Here is a 13470-nt window from a genome sequence, read left to right as displayed (position 1 = left end):
CAAGAGGATTTTCTCCAAACACAAGATCCCAGTACATTTCAAGCCAAAGCAAACCCTTAAACAGAGGCTAGTCCATCCTAAAGATAAAACCCCCAGACCGAATATGAGCGGAGTGGTATATGCGGTTCAGTGCAGCGAGGAATGCTCTGATCTTTATATTGGAGAAACCAAACAACCGCTCCACAGACGCATGGCCCAACACAGAAGAGCGGCCGCCTCTGGACAAGACTCCGCAGTACACCTACACCTTGTGGACAAAGGACATTCTTTTGAGGACCAGAATGTCCATATTCTGGATAAAGAAAATAGGTGGTTTGAGAGGGGCGTGAAGGAAGCCATCTATGTTAAGAGAGAAAAACCAACTTTAAACAGAGGTGGTGGACTCAGATTCCAGCTTCCAAAAACATACAATTCAATCATAGACATGATCCCTTCCAGATATCACCAAACCCCCCACCCCATCACAGAGGAACGAGGGACCTACCCGCTCCAGCCGGTGAACAATACCTCCTTAAACGACCGACCCTTAACAATCATAGACAGGTTTCAGGTATTACAGGAGACAATCCCCCCTTAATGGCAATCCCCCCTTTAACGACCGACCCCTAGAATCATAGACAGGTTCAGATATTACAGGCTAACGATGGAACTAAACGACCCATTCATCGGTTACCATTTGCATGTTTCCAAGCAATACAAGGCCTTGTCCATATAAGACTCAAACTCACTGCGGATCCAGACATTTGAATTGAGAAAGCTTCCTGGAGAGGTGGCGAAACGTCTTCAAATCCTGAAAACCAAGTCCAGTGGATATTTTTTGAATTTTTACGGAATGACTATGACCTGGATGACTGAGAACCTTCATCAGCAACTTTCAGTCTATATTGGAGCTGGCCTAAATGTGTGAATGTCAGCAGTATCGGGTTCTGGTCTTTTTTAGATTTAAACTTCAACATGTCTGACGTTGTGGAAACATTAAGCTGCCATTTCCTTCTCAAAGTGTGAAGCCACAACGTTCCAAGGTATTTATACTATTGTGGTCATGCATAAAATAAAGCAGAGAAGAACATCATGGGAAAGCATATCAAATAAATTATTTACAGAAATGGTGCAAAGCCTTCAAGCTGATCTACTTTTTAGAAAAACAATATTAATTTAGGTAAACAGGATGTAACACACATGCATACACATGAACATGGTGAGCTTTTGTTATATGCTTTTTCCTCTAGAAGGCCCCACTACTCTGACGAGATATTTTCAAACTAATTCCATCCTTATTTACTGATTGTAAAGACCATTGGGATCAAAGGTCACCTGAGCAGAGGAAGAATTCACATTGCTGTATATCACAGCATCAGAGATCTAAAAAGAAAGATCACATTAAAAATACAGACAAATATAAAAAAAAAATTAATTCACTATTAACCAGAATTCAGCATTTTCTTTTAGCTCACAAATTGATAGATTTACATTTTTCACAGTTTTGAACTTTATTTACATTTATTATTTTAACATTAGTTATCAGTAACTTTCTTACTAAAACATGTATGTGACTCTATGACACATCTTAGCATCAGTTTTACAGACATTTTCTTTTTCTACAACCTCAAGATAGACCAACAGTAAACTCACTATGGTTTTATTCTTGGTCTTTTTGGCTCTTATGGTGGGAACGATGGAGGCGGAGGGGACGTTGTCCTCAGGATCCTTCTGCACACAGAAAACAACAGATCAACAGCTCTAATTTCCTGTAGCTGTTTTAGACCCACAGTCACCAGCCCACACATTTATTTAGTTCAGGTTAGCTTAAGGTTAGGAGAAAACATTCAACCCTTTTTTTTGGTTGACTGCAGCAAGGATCTTTTCCTAAATATGAGAATTTATGTGACCTAATACTTGAGTTTTAATCATACTGTGTTCTAACAGCTTTGTGTTCTGTCTGAAAACATCTTGGTAAATGACTTTATTTATACATTCTGGAACAAATGGAGAATAAAATGTCACTTTGATAATCTGGAGCATTTAGGCTTTTTACTGAGGATAATATTTATAGTATCTCTTTGATTTCAGATAAAGAATTTCCTGACAACGGACATTCTTTTATCTCTCTCACCATCATGGTCACTGTCAGCAGGTCTTAGTTCAGCTTTGTCTGTTAAAGTTCCAGCTAATTGTGTTTTTTCTATTCATTGTTTTGACAGTAATCATGACTAAATTTTGGTTATTTACTTTCATGTTGTCATTTTCTACTAATAAAGATCAACAGCCTCATGGAGGCCATGCGTTTATCTATTTCTGAGTAAGAACATAAGAAAAGATCAATGATCCCCAGGAAAACTGAAGTTAATAGATGATTAATCAGAGTTTAAGGCGTTAAGACCAGAACATATGGTTTGAATAAAAAGAAAAGCTTCAGTTAAATAAATGTGATTAAAAAAACTGTTATGTTTTTATGTAATGAAGGATCTTTCAAAGATAATTAGTTAAAGACAATACATGAATAGATAGATGATTTATTAAAACAATAATTAAAATAGAAACTAAATAGATTTTTCACTTAAGAGCCTGTTTAGTTTTGAGGAGCCATTTAGAAATGACAGAAATGAATTCATTCCTTTATGTGTTAACATTAAAAGTTAGATTCTTCCCAAAATATGATCAGAAATTTGTTTCTAGAAAAATTTATTAATTTATTTCTAAGACATTTATGACCTTCTGCTACCAGAAAATGTGGAGGACAGTTAAACTCTTTAATAATACACTTCAAAATTATGCTCTTAAAAAATTGACTAATACAAAGCATTTCTTTGTTCTTTAGAAACAGATTACAGTTAATATAAAATATATAAAAACCTCTCTTTCCATTGAAATCAATGTGTCATCATTCAACAATTCACTCACTTCTTCTTCCGTTTTTGTTGTGTTTGCTGAAAAATACAAAACAGGTGATCAGTTCAGCACCAGTAGTTAACTTAACTCTTGTCTGTGTTATTTTTACCATTTAGAACACAAATAATCTCTGTTTCTGGAAATTATCCTGAACAAATTAGGCTGTAGGAAAAGTGTCCTCACCTTTAGTTTTCTTCCATTTGATGACTACTAGAACAGTTATTATGATCGCTGCTGAACCAGTGATGAACATTGAAGAACAACCTGGAAGAAGAAGGTAAATAAAAATAAAAATCCCAACCAACTATAAAACAAAAAATAACAAGACAGGTCAAAGGTCAAAGACATTCAGTTTCTACCTTAAGTTTTTGATAAATTGTTGATGTTTATAGATGAATTTATTCCTATAGAGGTCCATTTGTTGAACTCTGCTGCTGTTGTTGCTGATAGAGTTATAATTGCTTGTGTTGTTGATTTTGTTATTGGCGGTTGTGTGCTTGTAGTTGTCTTTATAGTGCTTGGTCCAACTGTTGAGTCTGAACCATTTAGAAATAGAAAAAATAAATAAAAACAAAACACAATGTGTAAATTCCTTAGGAACAAACAGGTGTTAAATAGTAAATTTAATCACTAAACTATTATTTTCAATCTGAGTTAATGAAAATGTTCTCACCTGTTCTTCCAGCAGTCGACTAAACCCTGAAGTCAAACAGCTTCTCCTCTTTAGTCTGACTATCTGTAACTTTACACTTTAAGATCTGAGGCAAGTCTGACTTCCAGTCATGGATTGATGTTGGAAACGTCACACTAGCAGAGCAGGACTGTTCTGATTTCTCTATGTGTGAAAACCTTTTCTCCACATCCTGATACAGCCACTCTACTGTGTGTTTACAGGAGCTATATTCCTCCACCAAGCAGCTAAGGAGGATTTTATCTTTCTGTTGTTGTTCAGCCTCTAAAGTAGATGAAGAATTCAGACAAATCAAATAAAAAGCTAAGAAATTAGTTTTAATTTTTGTAGTTATGTTTCAGGTTATATGGTCAGACAGTTTGTTTTGGCAAAGATGATTATTTCTTATACTCACTGTGATTGACAGACAGATTAATATTAAAGTCTGATCCTAGTTGTCCGTTTATAAACTCTCTGCAGGTAGAAAGACCATCATCCTCCACTGAGACCTTCTTTATAACCAGAGAACAGTCTGCTGTAACACTCAGTCTGTCTGATTTACCTGCTGCATCTTGGTGAATCTGTCCAGTTTCAAACAGTTTTACTGATTGTTTCTTAGTAGTAAACATCCAGGTGATGGTGTTACACTCATGAATAATATTATTACAAATCAATGTGACTTCATCACCAACTCTGGCTTTCAACAGGAGAACATGTTGAACTGCAGAGAAAAAGAAAGAGGAGAGAAAATTTGAAGATAAATAAAACAAAAACAAATTTTTTCATTATTAACATGGGAATCTTTTAAGCCTGATATATGTGGAAGAAAAGTTGATTGATTAACAGATAAAAAAGTGTCTCTCCCAGATAAGAATAAGAAAACTGCATTACTGTTTGTTCTGTCAAATGTGGAGAGATAAATACTCACTGTGAATAACAGACAGATAAATATTAAAGTCTGATCCTTCTTTTCTGCAGGTGTAAAAACCAGCATCCTTCTGTGATACCTTCTTTATAACCAGAGAACAGTCTGCTGTAACACTCAGTCTGTCTGATTTAGCTGCTGCATCATGGTGAATCTGTCCAGTTTCAAACAGTGTTACTTTTCGGCTCTTGGAAGTGAACAACCAGGTGATGGTTTCACAGTCATCCCTGATATAGAAATCCCTTCCACAAGCCAAAGCAGTTTCATCACTGACTCTGACCATCAAGCGCAGATCTGCATCAGTAGAAGCTTTTGAGATTGAGGAGATAAATAAAACAATCAATAGAATAATTACTCTCCAGTTAATCTTTTATTTTTTACAGAATGGCTTATTTTTGATGTGAAATATTTTGCATGAGAAAAAAATGTTAAATTACACTAGATGTATTTTTTTGGTTGAGACTCATTTTCAGTTCTAGCCAATAGTATAACAGCATCACATTTCTTTAAAACTATCAGTCATGGTCTTACCTGTAAAGTAAAGCATCAGAATCAGCAATAAAGATGTTTGTGTCTCTCTAGAAGGGATCATGGTTCCTCTGTTTCTCTTGCAGCTTCTTTCACAAATGACTCGGTCTATAGAAGGAACAGATGAATATAGGACCTGCTGTTTGTGGGTTGGAAGGTGTTACTTCTTCATCATGACTTCACTCGCTGTCCCACATCAGCCATTTATTATTTGCTCTTTCTGCACACATCTATATCTGGCTTTTATATCTATGGTCAGTGAGGTGTTAGTTCCACACAGCAGACAAAGCTACCAGAAGCTGTTGCTCTGGTGGTTTCTACTTCTATTATTTCAACATTAAGCATTAGTGGAAAATGTTAATCTGAATAAATGTAATGGTTGGGGCCCTTTTTCTAATAGCTTTGTTGACCTTGCAAATTTATTCTGGCCACCTTACTTTCCTTTAATTACCAGTATAACAGTAAAAGGTTTACTTTCAATTTGAAAGAATTCTCAGAAATCTACATAGAACCTCATCACAGCATTAACATTGGCAGGCTTTTAGGAAAGGGGATTGTTGGATGGACAGGATGGGCGTGTGGCCCTCCCGCCTGTCCTTTGCCCCCTGGGCTATGGTTGTGGAACTGGTGGGGCCCTCGGGGAATGGGGTTGCCTATTGGAATCAGAGGGGGAGCTGGCTCCCTGGGAGTGCAGTAAACGCCACATAGTTGCTTATGTTGTTGGCCTCACCATGGTCGCCCCCCCGCCCCCTCTCGCATTTAGGTTCTGGATTGTCGATTGGGGGGGTGCGCTGGCACTGCCTGTCTACCACCTTTTGGTACTCCCAGTTTTGGTTACACCTGAGAGCAACACGCAACAACACCACATTTGAGCAGGCTTGGGGTGGATCAGGGTCTTCTCACACCCCTGTTCTCCAGCTTCCACCCAGAGTCTGGGGCCTGGAGGAAGAGTGAGCCGCCTGGTCCGTGTTCTTGGCAGGGGGCTGCTACGGGGCCTGAGTGGCCTGCCGGTGCCGGAGCTGTCACTTCTTCCAAAGTAGGGTGGAGGGAGGGGCGAGTAGCAAATTGAGGGGAGGAAGTGGCTGGGTGAATTACTTGGGGGGTTGGGGGAGCTCTGGTTGGGTGGCCTGGGTGGGGCGTGTGGGCCCCGATCCCGTGGTGGGGGTGCTTTTGCTGGGGGTTGTCTGGTCCAGGTGCGGCGTAGGGGGCCGGGTCCGAAGCAGGAATGAGGTGGGTTGTTTTTTTTTTGTTTTTTCAGGCCCCAAGCACAACTCAAGTCTCCACCAAGTGCGGAGCCCATTTCCCCCATCCTGCTCTCCATCTGCTGGCTCGCGCCTGTGCTCGCCAGTGCACTGGTGGAGCTCGGGGTTCGGGGTGGATGCCCGGGTGGCTACTGGCTTATTCCCGAGGCCTGCCGAGGCCCGGCTGATGCTCCCGCCAGGGGGTGAGGCACCCCTGGGGCCTCGGATATATCACAAAATGTAAGGTTTGCACTACAGATGGAGAAACCTTGTGGACTTAAAAACACACCGAAAGAGAAAAAAACCTCAGATTGGATCCAAAAAGTGTAGAGCTCTGTTTTATATATATATATATATATATATATATATATATATATATATATATATATATATATATATATATATATATATATATATATATATATATAGATAGATAGATAGATAGATAGATAGATAGATAGATAGATAGATACACTATATTGCCAAAAGTATTTGCTCACCTGCCTTGACTCACATATGAGCTTAAGTGACATCCCGTTCCTAATCCATAGGGTTCAATATGACGTCGGTCCACCCTTTGCAGCTAGAACAGCTTCAACTCTTCTGGGAAGGCTGTCCACAAGGTTTAGGAGTGTGTTTATGGGAATTTTTGACCATTCTTCCAGAAGCGCATTTGTGAGGTCGCACACTGATGTTGGACGAGAAGGCCTGGCTCTCAGTCTCCGCTCTAATTCATCCCAAAGGTGTTCTATCGGGTTGAGGTCAGGACTCTGTGCAGGCCAGTCAAGTTCATCCACACCAGACTCTGTCATCCATGTCTTTATGGACCTTGCTTTGTGCACTGGTGCACAGTCATGTTGGAAGAGGAAGGGGCCAGCTCCAAACTGTTCCCACAAAGTTGGGAGCATGGAATTGTCCAAAATGTCTTGGTATGCTGAAGCATTCAGAGTTCCTTTCACTGGAACTAAGGGGCCAAGCCCAGCTCCTGAAAAACAACCTCACACCATAATCCCCCCTCCACCAAACTTTACACTTGGCACAATGCAGTCAGACAAGTACCGTTCTCCTGGCAACCGCCAAACCCAGACCCGTCCATCAGATTGCCAGATGGAGAAGCGCGATTCGTCACTCCAGAGAACGCGTCTCCACTGCTCTAGAGTCCAGTGGCGGCGTGCTTTACACCACCGCATCCGACGCTTTGCATTGCACTTGGTGATGTATGGCTTGGATGCAGCTGCTCGACCATGGAAACCCATTCCATGAAGCTCTCTGCGCACTGTTCTTGAGCTAATCTGAAGGCCACATGAAGTTTGGAGGTCTGTAGTGATTGACTCTGCAGAAAGTTGGCGACCTCTTCGCACTATGCGCGTCAGCATCCGCTGACCCCGCTCCGTCAGTTTACGTGGCCTACCACTTCGTGGCTGAGTTGCTGTCGTTCCCAAACACTTCCATTTTCTTATAATACAGCTGACAGTTGACTGTGGAATATTTAGGAGCGAGGAAATTTCACGACTGGATTTGTTGCACAGGTGGCATCCTATCACAGTTCCACGCTGGAATTCACTGAGCTCCTGAGAGCGACCCATTCTTTCACAAATGTTTGTAAAAACAGTCTGCATGCCTAGGTGCTTGAATTTATACACCTGTGGCCATGGAAGTGATTGGAACACCTGATTCCAATAATTTGGATGGGTGAGCAAATACTTTTGGCAATATAGTGTATATATATATATATATATATATATATATATATATATATATATATATATACACACCACTGTTCAAAAGTTTGGTGTCACCCAAACAATTTTGTGTTTTCCTGAAAAGTCACACTTATTCACCACCATACGTTGTGAAATGAATAGAAAATAGAGTCAAGACATTAACAAGGTTAAAAATAATGATTTTTATTTTAAATAAGATTTTTTTTACATCAAACTTTTGGCATTCTAGCTGTTAATTTGTTGAGGTAATCTGGAGAAATTGCACCCCATGCTTCCAGAAGCAGCTCCCACAAGTTGGATTGGTTGGATGGGTACTTCTGTATACAAAAATAAGCAGAGAGGCAAGGGTACCACTCTCTTCAATCATAGCAGAAAAAAAAAACACACATAAAAGAAAACACACCCACTTTTAGGTTTATTCAATGAGAATTATAAAGTTTATGTGTGCTTATAAAACATTTGTGCAAGGGGATGCTCCACTCCTGTCTCATGATTCAGTCAGGAGACCATCCTGCCTTGTCATTCTGATGGAGCATTCTGTCTTCATGAACTGATCAATTGTTCTGTCAGAACAATACTCTGTTTGTAACCATGTGTCATGTTCTGTTAATAAAATGCTCTGCGGAGGAGTCCCAGTGGGAGTCAGTGTGTTTGAGTCTGGGGTTCAACTGTCTCTCCTTTCTGCAGAAATTGTATCCATAATTGTGTATTTCTGTTCTTCTTTTGCAAAAACCTACATTTTATGAACCCGACATTTTTGGTGCCAAAACCCGGGTTTCAAGATCCAATTGTCCAGGACCGTGTGGGACCAAGGCAAAGAATCTGTCGACAGCCGTCCTCCCTTCGCTGGACGGGGCCAGTTTGGTCCAACCCTGCCCTGGGCATCTTGGTGACGACTCCAGAGGAACTGATTCTACACGACAAAGGGTAGGCCTGAAGCTTTTGATCAAAAGTTGGTCTAGGACCATTTAAGTTACAGCTGTAATCGCAAGAATATTTGACGAGACCAAGTCTTGTTGACAGATAAGGCATCTGGGTATCCGGTACGTGCGAGGGCCTGGAGTTGGAGACTCCAAAGTGTACACGTAACGATAGGTGTTTTTTGTCTATGTTAGTGTTGGGAAAATCATGTATATATTTTATCACATTTAACTGCGTTTCTACTTAAAACCTTATAACCTGATGTTTTTCATACACTGCTGGTTCCCATAGAAAGGAAACCAGCTCAGCTGCAGCCTGTGTGCATGCAAAGGCTACATGCACACAAAGATAGGAATGGAATGTTCCTATCGCACCGTTATGTTGTGAAAATTGTATCTAGGCACATCAACGTGTGTTCCCCTCCCTTTAGAGCTGATAGCGTCCATTTGTAATCTTAGGGAAAATTCCTTCAATACGGTTACGGTATCAAACCTGACATTAACTTGGTCCTTCGAGCCGGATCCCAAAATACCTGCGGTTTCCAGCAGGTGCAGCGGGACTCCAAAAAGACTGTGGCCACAGCATGAGACCTGTTAAAAGACTGGTGCTCAAGCTCACCACTGGGACCCAATGGTTGACGGGATTCCACGGAAAGACGGACAGAGCAGAAAGTGAGTAGAAATTCCTTTTAAAAGGATAGGGTGTGAATGGAACGAAAGTATAAGGAAATAAAAGAAGAAGTACAAAAACCCTGTGAATCCTAGGCTCTAACAGGTACAGTGATAAACAGTTAAATTCCGAAGGGGCGACGGAGCCCTCTGCCTTAAGCAGTTAAATTCCGTAGGACGGCGGAGTCCTCTGTTTAAGTTTAAACCTCGTGAAGGACGGCGGAGTCCTCTATTTTTAATAGTTAAATTCCGCGTGGGGTAACGAGGTCCCCCTGTTAAAACAGTTTACTGTAAGTTTACTTTCAGTTTCCATTCACACTGCAAACGAGGAGCCTTGTTGAGTTGAAGTGAGTCTTACCACAAAAGGAAATTTGAATCACCGTATTATCCGAACCACAACTCCGGTGTTAGAACACGACAGGTGTTAAACCCCACCGGAGCCAAAACACCAAAACAACTAAACATGGGAAAAAGTAACAGTAAAGAGAATCCTCTTGAGGAATTAATTTGTAAAGACTGGTCATTCAAAAACATGCAAAAATTCAATTAAATAATTCAATAAAAAAAAAAAAGTCATTCAAAAACAGAGCCCTGAAAAAATTCAACATCTCAACAAATGGGTTAAAAATACGGGTTTGATGGATCACTTAAAACATCTAAATTGGTCCAACTGCATAATGCTATAGCAGAAGAATGTAATAATAATGAGAAGAAAATGAAACAGGAAGGTGTAGAACATCTTAATCATTGGATGGATGTAGCTGAAAAGCGTGCAAAAGGGGAGAGAAAAGCTTAAAGAGTTAAGGGAAGAGGAGAACAAAAAGTCACAGAAAGAAAAATGTGCAACGGGCGTAACCCAACCCCTGATGTTTCATAGGAAAGAAGATGATTTACCTGTAGGTCCATATTCAGCATTATTACAGCAAGCACAAGCAGCTGCACAAGCAGCTTTACAGCAAGACCCAAATGAACTTGATGCTGCTGCTGCTTCAGCCCCAGTCTTGTCAGGTCCTAAAGTTGAGAATCCACCGGCTTATTCGCCTACGCCCAGCACCTCCACAAGGGTTACCCGTTCTGGGGGACCTGTGGGGGCTTGGTCAAAAGATATGGAGGGAGGCTTAATCTCCCCACAGCCAGCCCCTGAACCCAAACCTGAAACTGAGGTGTTTCCTTTAATTAAGCTGCCCAATCCTTTTGCGGATCAGGGGCCAGCTGAAAATCCATTTCCTCCTGTCATGATGGTCTATAGGCAGGGGCGGATTTAGGAAATTTGGGGTCCTAGGCAAGGACAGGCAGGGGGCCCCCTGACAAGAAAACCCATAAAACAGACCCATTCTACAGATAGAGAAATGTTAATAGAATAGACATCCATTATTTGTTCTAGGTTTTGTCCCTCTCTTCTTGTCCCCTTTTCCTCTCTATTTATCAGCATTCTGATGGCATTTTAGCCAAAGCATTTTTATCAAAAACATAATTAATGTGCACAAATAAGGAAAAGTTGTATTAACTATACATGTAAACAGAGTTTTATGGGGCCCCCAGAGGAAGAGGGAGAGGCTATGGACACAGACAATTTAATATCCCAGGGGCTTGTTGGTCCTGTGGGAAACAAGGACATTTAGCAAAAGACTGCAGAGCAAATCAGGACACCACAGGCTCCATGGCATGACTAGCTCTTAAAAATGCTGACACTCCTCACATTGCTCAGCACCACACTGAATCCCCAGAAATTTTTAACTTAGAAGACATACTTTACCAAGAAAAACAACGACCTGAAGTAACTATACATGTGAATGGCACCCCAACAGTTTTCCTGTATGACAGTGGTGCATGCAGAACAACTGTTAAACAACAAATTCCAGGTACTGGCCAAGGACCTGAGACTGTCATAGTCCGATCAGCTCAAGGTCATTTAAAGGCTGTGCAGGAGACCCAGCCTGTGTGGTTGAGAGACCCTGAAGGACTCTCCTGCCGTCTGTCTGTACTGACTTTACCTGAATGTCCAGTTAACCTCTTAGGCAGGGATGCTCTAGCCATGCTTTGCTTAGCCCTAATCCCCACTGACTCTGGGATTGTAATCAAACGAATGGGAGAACCCATTAATACCATGGTTATACAGAGGCTGGGCATCCCACATTACTATTACACTCTGGACATTCCCAACAAACCTCCTTTAAACATCGGAGAAGCGCTGCTTCAGGAGGGAAGACAGTCTGTTCGAACTGTACAGCAGTCCATGGACCCGAATGACCTACACATTACCATGTGGTACAAAGACTCTCCAGGTCCTGATAAAGACTATGAAAAACTTACTTGGATTAAAAAAAGACGCTGCCATGAAGGATGGCACCTATATGTGACCAGAAGATAAACCAATCCTTCCAAAAAATTTCTTTAAATGAGCTGCTATATTGAGTCATGATTTTACTCATGTCTCAACGGGAGGGATGGTAGGATTGATTGAGCATCATTATACAGCATATGGATTTATATCCTATGCAAAATTTTTTTGTAAAGCTTGTCTAATATGTGCTAAACATAATCTTCAAGGAAATTTAAGACCTAAAAGAGGTGCTTTCCCTAAACCTATTTATCCTTTCCAGTTCATATATATGGATTTTATTGAACTAAATCCAAGCGAAGGTAAAAAATTCTGTTTAGTTATAATAGATTTGTTTTCTAAATGGATTGAACTATTTCCAATAAAAAGCCCTGATGCCCTTACAGTAGCAAAAGCACTCTGTAAAGATATAATACCAAGATATGGCATTCCAGAGAGAATATATAGTGACAATGGTTCTTACTTTGTAAATCAAATAGTGTCCAAAATAGGATTAGCCTTCCACATTGATTTAAAAAATCATTGTGGATATCATCCACAGAGCGCAGGACTTGTGGAACGAATGAATTGCACTGTTAAAAACATTCTAGTAATCCTACTGCGGTAAACCTGTTATAGAATACACATCTGGTCTCCTTCACCGACCCAGAGGAAGCCCATCGTACAAAGGGGGTTGTATTTTTAGTATACAGCCGTCTCAAACTGGTGAAGATTGTCCACAACTCTGCCGCAAGGTCATAGGAAGGTAGACCACCGTATTGAAGCTCCACTGCAGTTGATAAAATGTTTAAGTTTTTGTTTTTTTCTGCTCCTGATTGCTGCCGTTGCAGAATCAAAAATAGAACAACCTGATCACCCAGGGAATAAATACCTTTTAGGGAAAGAACCCTGCTCACCTGCAACAGCGACAGCAACAATGAAACCAGTAGTCTACCTATGTTACAATGGTTCAATAAATGCTTTAGTAATCATACCCAAAACTTCCCTGACCGATAAACATTCTTGGCCTAACGGAAATGGGAACGCCTCTGACTGGAAGGGTTATCAATGGTACTTACAATGGGCCCTCTCGTCAAGTTGGGCTGAAACCTTTATAACTACAGACAAATTTAGGCAGAAAGGATTTTACGGGTGGAGTCCAAAGGCTCAGAAATGGCCTAAAGTGCTGACTAATTTCACCTCAACTGCTGCCACCTTCTCCTTTCGATTAAACACCACCAAATCACCTATTCCTGAAATGAACCCAGACAATAACTGCTCTGTAATATATATGCATGTGCCTGGTCAAAAGATAACGATCCCCGCTGGGACATTCACCTGTGCAGACTCGCCCCATTACGAGCCAAAACGGTGCCTTCCTCTAATTGTACTGAGTGGGATACAGTTTATCCCTTATCTCATCCTGATAAGAACAAACCAATGTTTTCAAATATAGTTGCTCCAGCGAATTTTACCTGCATCAATAGAACAGGACCAGGACCTCGCTCTGGTTCATTGAATGCTACTCAATGTAAAATAAACTTCCAGGTTGATATGTATTTCTGACCACTTTCTCGTAGTGAC

Source organism: Cyprinodon tularosa, unplaced genomic scaffold (assembly GCF_016077235.1).
Source record: "Cyprinodon tularosa strain WSP-4 unplaced genomic scaffold, ASM1607723v1 ctg526, whole genome shotgun sequence".
Lineage (NCBI taxonomy): Eukaryota > Metazoa > Chordata > Actinopteri > Cyprinodontiformes > Cyprinodontidae > Cyprinodon > Cyprinodon tularosa.
Note: the sequence above shows the minus strand (reverse complement) of the source record.